Below are 7,054 nucleotides of genomic sequence, written 5' to 3'. Positions count from 1 at the left end.
GATCTTATTTACTTCTATTTGTAAGTATGTATGTAATAATAATAATAATAATGGCTTAAAATTTTGGCACAAGGCCAGCAATTTCAGGGGAGGGGATAAGTTGATTACATTGGCTCAAGTGCTCAACTGGTACTTAATTTATTGACCTCGAAAAGAAAGGCAAAGTCAACCCTGGCGGAATTTGAACTCAGACCATAAAAACGGACGAAAAAACCGCTAAGCATTTCGCCCGGCGTGCTAACGATTCTGCCAGCTCGCCACCTTAATGATAATAATAATAATAATAATAATAATAATAATAATAATAATAATAATAATAATAATAATAATAATAACAATAATAATAATAATAATAATAATAATAATAATCCTTTCTACTATGGGTACAAGGTTTGAAATTTTGTGGGGCAAAGGATAATTGATTACATCAGTGCCAGTGCACAAATGGTAAATATTCTATCAACTCACAAGAGGATGAAAAGCAAAAGTGTGACCTCAGTGGAATTTGAATGCAAAATGTAAAGACAGGTGAAATGCTTTGCAGCATTTTGTCTGGCTTGCAAACATTCAGTTCTGCCAACTAGCTGCCTAATAATAATAATAATAATAATAATAATAATAATAATAATAATAATATTGGAACAAAGCCAGTAACTTTTGAAAAGGGAGAGGAAATTGATTACACTGTCCCCTTAATTGATTTGTACTTATTTTATGAACCCCCAAAGGGATGAAACACAAGGAGGACGATGGCAGTATCTGAGCTCAGAAAGTAAAGAACTGGAAGAAATATTGCAAAACAATAATAATAATAATAATAATAATAATAATAATAAACATATCATCATGAAAGAGAAAGAGATGATAACTATGGAGACCTGAGAATTGAGATTGCTAAAATGTGGCAGCTACGAGAGTCAAACATAAAGGTTATCGCTATTGTCATCGGAGTTTTGGGTTCAATACCACCCAATCTGAAAAAACATCTGAAACCTTTAGAAATACCCGACAATCTAGATGTATTGCAAAAGTCAGCATTACTTGAAACTGCACGCATATTGTGTAAAGTACTGTCTGTCTGAGGTCCTTGTTGGGACTTGACAAACAGTACAAACCTCCGGTGGACACAATATCTTCAATCAACAACCTCACAATATTGTATACTGTTCGATGTCAATAATAATAATAAAAATTCTAATTCTGGCACAAGGCCATGAATTTTGAGGGAAAGCTACCATTGACCCAAGTACTGGTATTTTATTTTATTGACTCCAGAATATGAAAAGCCAGAATAAAAACTTCCAACAATCTAACAATTCAGTCAATTTAATTCAAGCTGAAGACCATAGATTAGTGAGGAAGAATTAGTTGATTAAACTAATCCCAGTCCTTGACTAGTTCAATATTTTATAGACTCAGAAGAATAAAAAGCAAAACTGACCTTTGTAGGGTTTGAACTCAACATCACAAATCATTTAATCTGCCACTCATCCCCATGTTATGGAAGATGGACCAACTCTTTGTTCAGCATTCCCGCCCCCTGTGCTTGGATCCCTTCAGTGGAATTCACTTTACTGCAAATATCTGGACCAGGCCTACAGTGTGGGGGGGATTTCTTCCTCACTTCATGTCACCAGTTGTGGAGATAATGGAAAAAGCTATGGGTCTGTCCTTTCTCATTTGACTTAACCCTAATTGTGGGATGTACAAGTCAGCTTATACAAATTACTACTGCTGACTTGACCCTTTGTAAGGTCCAGCATCTGTAGCTCTAATCTTTAGGGGAAAGAGAGTCATCCATCCTACTAGGAATAGTGGTCAAGCCTACCCAAAACCACACCCAACCCACTTGAATAAGGGATGACATGTTAGATAATGAGATCATCATCATGGATAGACTGCTTTTGGTTATGGTTTGTTTGAATAAGTTTGACCAGGAAATAGAAAGGCAGCTAATCAACATCTTCTTTATCACGTGTTCTCCACTGATTGTTCAAAATACTTCTCCATATATTTCTAACAAAAAACAGCTGTCAAGTTCTTCCATGTATACGCGAGTATACTTACACACACACATATACACACATACACACACAGATGCACATATATATGTGTGCATTTTATTTATTTAAATGTTGTAGTGATTGTATTGACCGCAGGTCAATCATCAGGTGTGATATTTTGTAATAAAAGCAATATAAAACATTAGAATTGCATCCTGTATTGAGTACTACATATGGTAGTAGTTCATTTCAAATGAATCAATCGTAATGAAGATAATACATGTTACACAAGCACATGCATGCAGATATACACACTCAACTCAAACATGGGACACTCACTGCTTCACTTTTGCTGAAAATCTTCCAATTCCTCTTGCTACCCTTAATAGAATTATAGTGCAATTCAAAAGCCAAGGAAAAGAATCAACAGATTCTTGTCCCGGCCGACCTGGGCCCTTGGAAAGGAAGCTTCGCTCTTTGAAGAGAATTGTGGAAAACGAACAGTATTGAAAGGGTTCTGATATTGCAAAACAGCTAGAAGTTAGTCCAAGAACGTGTGTTACATATCTGCATAAGCTTGGGTATTATGGACGAGCAGCAAGAAGAAAACCTCTCCTTCAACCGATTGATATCAAATAAAAGGTTTTGAAAATTAAAGGTGTCTATTTACTTCCTGCATGTCTGTGTGTGTGTATATTTTATATACCTATATATATATATATATACATATATATATATATATACATATATATATATATATATATGTATATATATATATATATATATATATATATACATATATATATATATACATATAATATATGTATAATATATATATATATATATATATATATATACATATATATATATACATATATATATATACATATATATATATATATATATATACATATATATATATATATATATATATATATATATATAGAGAGAGAGAGAGAGAGAGAGAGAGAGAGAGAGAGAGCACAAATAAGTTGCAGCACATTGCAACAATGTTTCCACCAAAGCTTGACGTTCACAAATGGATGAAAATTTTTTTAAATGGGTTAGTTTTTTAAAAATACTTAGAAAATAAGCAATGTTCCTTGTATATTTAAGTCTTATAGAAGAATGCTTGTTAAAGATGGGACCTTTGGACAAGGTGGATTGTCAAGCTCTCTAAAGGGTAAAGATTATAAAATTCTTTTATTTCTGATATAGTTCAAGACACAATGTTCTGTTTTAAGTTGTAAGGTAAACTATTGTTATTCAATTCCCTGATGTGTTTGGATAACAAAGTTTCTTTGTTATGCTTTCTGAAACTATGGATATCATGATTGAAACATACTTTAAAAGGAATAGTTGTAAGGTTAATATGTGTGAAAAGAATTATTGGTTTGTACGATGCTCTGGTAAACTATATCACTGGCAAGATAATTAGATGCTAGAGGGCACAGATCTGGGTTACTGAAATTATAGCTGAGTGTAGGAATAAAGTTATGAGATGGGTTTGACTTTTTCAGGGTAGATGAAATTTATATTTTGAACAAAATTAGGTGTAGTGGAATATGAGATTTTGATTGTGTACATGTTAAACATTTTATAATACCCGTACTGTGGAAGGATGTGCTTTTTTAATCATTTTAAGGACTTGACTGATAGAGTGGCAACAGCTAAGTTAAATAGATGGGGTGGGAATTTACAGCAATTTACCTTTCGTTTCCTGTTTCTAGGGTAAAGCCAGCAGATGTCTGATGACAAGATTTTTTGCTTTAAAACCACTTCTAGGAAAGCTTTGTTATAATGAAGAGTAGCCACTGTACAGATTTGTTTATTAACAGAGAGGTTATATAATCTACCTTGATAAAAACCTCAAGTCTTCTGAACCTTCTACATTCTACTAAGAAAAATAGTCTTTTTTTTTTACAAAGATTGACTGGAATTTTTCTCATTAATGCCAAGTCACAAATGCTTTTCTCAGTCAGTAATATTTCACCTCCTATTTTTTCTTTTGCTAATTCACAAAATCATTTGACTATTAAACTACTAAACTATGCTTTTACCATATTTTCCAAAGATGTGTGTGTGTGTGTGAACATCTGATAAATTGTCATATGTACGATGAACAGAAAATAAAAATGATGATTGCATATTTGTTCTTAATATGTTCTGGCAGATTCGAACATGAATAAGCTAATTAATGTTGGGTTTCATCACAGGTGAAGAACTTCACCCTTAGAGCAAGTGTCTGTTCACAACACACTCAATCTAATGACTCAAGCGTATCATAACTTTACAAGTTCAATGAAAAAAGTGTTGTTCTTCTGGGATGAAACACAACAGCAATGAGCACATTCACGCTCGAATCTGCTGGAAAGTATCATGAATAAATATTCAAATAATTGCGTGTGTGCATATGTTTGGCATAAAACAAAAGAAAGACTCAATATTTCAAAAAGAGATTAAATATTTTTATAATTACAGTATGAAATCAATCAAAACATCGCAATCTGAGTCTCAGATAAATTGCAGTGAAAGTTCATTGGATGAATTTTATATTACAACTGAACTTAAGAGATTTTAAACCCAGCAGTAATATTTGATCCAATTCAATATGAACTTTCACTGGAGTAGACTGGCCTGCAGTTGTAGGGGAGTTTGCATGACATAGAAAAACTGGTCTATTGTTGCAGGGGCTGGCTAAATTACATATTATAGATAGACTGGTCTGTTGTTGCAGGGGCTGGCTAAATTACATATTTGTAGACTTCTCTGCATGTCATGTTCCATTTCACTTATGAAGATCTAATTTTACATTTACTACCTTCCACTAGCTTCTAACTATATTCGAAATGTAACCCACCTTCTATTTTCATCCACTTGATAAGATCTAACTTTGATGGAAACATTATTGCAATGTGTCACAGATTACTTTTAATAAATTTCTCAACTCAACACTAAACACTTTTGAGTCCCATATTTTAATAGTGGCCTAATTTGTTCCTGCCCCAACACATTCTAATATATACATATACATGAGTATGTGTGTGTGTGTGTTTGGTCTGCTAAAGATAAGGTAGGACAACTACTGTGCTGGTAACAGCTATTAAGGCAGAAACACACCTCCACAACAGTTTTCTTGTCTCCAGACAATCAACTTTAGAAAATTCTTGATTCTTAAGGTTATCCCCCCCTTCTCAGTTGAGGTTCGTTGCCACCAAATGATTCTTCTACCTTCAGAGATAATTTCAATACATCAAGAATTTATCTTGTCTTATTTAATAAACCCTTATTTGATTTTGTTGTCCAAATGCATGCCACTGGTCACAATTTGTGTGTGTGTGTATGTATATATATATATATATATATATATATATATATATATATAATATACAAATAAGAAACTGTATAGATTTAAATATTTAATAAAAAAAAACATGAAAGTCATAAGAAAAATGGGTGGTTTTTTTATTTTCCTTTAAAATGAATACCTGGATTTATTTGAATTAAAAGACTGGACTTATTGGACATACATAAGTGTGTATGTGTATGTTGATGTATGCAGATGCAGCGATTTCATAAAACTCCTCACACTATGATAGAGTGGTTACATACCTACCAGAAGCATGTATTAACACTCCTTTATGCTTTTATACAAAAGGTACATTATATATATATATATATATATATATATATATATAATATTTGTGTGTGTGTGGGTGGGTGGGCACGTGTGTGTGTGCAATCATAGATTCAATGCAATGTAAACAGAGTCATTTGAGAAAAACAGGGTTTAATTTTTGTGTGAACATAGCCCAAAATCCAATGAATTATCTTGGGAATAATGCAAGCAAACAAACAATGGAAATACAAAGTTATATTTGTTTAATGCTGGAATGAATAAAAAGAAGAATGCTCCTTTTGACTGTCTGTTCTTCATGAAAGAAAACCAAAGGAAAAAGATAGACCACAAAAAAAAAAAAAAATGAAGTGACATGCTGCACTGCATTTAGTCACACAAATCTTGTTCCGAGGAACTGTTTTTTCTTTTTCTTCCCCTTAAATTCTTTCCTTTATCCTTTGTTAATAAAAGAAAAAACAAATGAATGTGTAAGAGCTTTCCTTCATTTCAGCATAAAGCTAATAATACTTTGCTTTAATTATTTCTGTGTTGTGCTTTACACACACACACATACACACACACACAGTGTACTGTTCATTTGATCACAGACTCAAAAAACAAAGCACTCAATACATTTATACATCTGAGAGCAATTAATAGTCTATATACATCATATTATTTACAACAAACAATGTAAGTTCTATGTCAAGAGAAAGATATCTGGCATAGCTTAGATCAACCTGAAACCATCTTTTTCTGGCAATCTTTGAGTTAGTCCTCAAAACCTACCAGTAGCTGTTTTGATGATAAAAACCTGGTGTTTGCTAGAATAAAAGAGTGACAACTTAATCTAAACCAAACTAGGTACCTTTCTCTTGACAAGAAACTAAGATAGTTTGTCCCAAATGACATATTGCATATAAATTATACGTATATACACACATGCACAAATATATATATGCAGATAGACAATACTGATTTGCATAGAATATACATATTACATACATACATATATGTTTATAAGCATTACTATATATACATGACTTATATATGTATATATTTTATACATACATGCACACACAGACACACACTTTCTTTCTTTCAAGCCAGTAATAACATTAAAAGCCGTAACTGTTTTCACCTAACAAGTACAAAATGGCAGCAGCATGAAACGAAAATGACAATTTTGACAAATATATTTCATTATTTTATATTCTGTCATTGCAATTTTTTTTAGTTCAGTAGGAATGACTTAAAGATGATAAAAGCTAATGCCAGACATATATATATATGTATATACATACATGTGTGTATGTGTGTGTAAACATGTCTATGTGTGTGTGTGTATATATATATATATATATATATATATATATATATACATACATTTTTTTTTTTGCAAAGATGTAGAAGTATATATATATATATATAT

Source organism: Octopus bimaculoides, chromosome 10 (assembly GCF_046866305.1).
Source record: "Octopus bimaculoides isolate indiv1 chromosome 10, ASM4686630v1, whole genome shotgun sequence".
NCBI classification, from domain to species: Eukaryota; Metazoa; Mollusca; class Cephalopoda; order Octopoda; family Octopodidae; genus Octopus; species Octopus bimaculoides.
Note: the sequence above shows the minus strand (reverse complement) of the source record.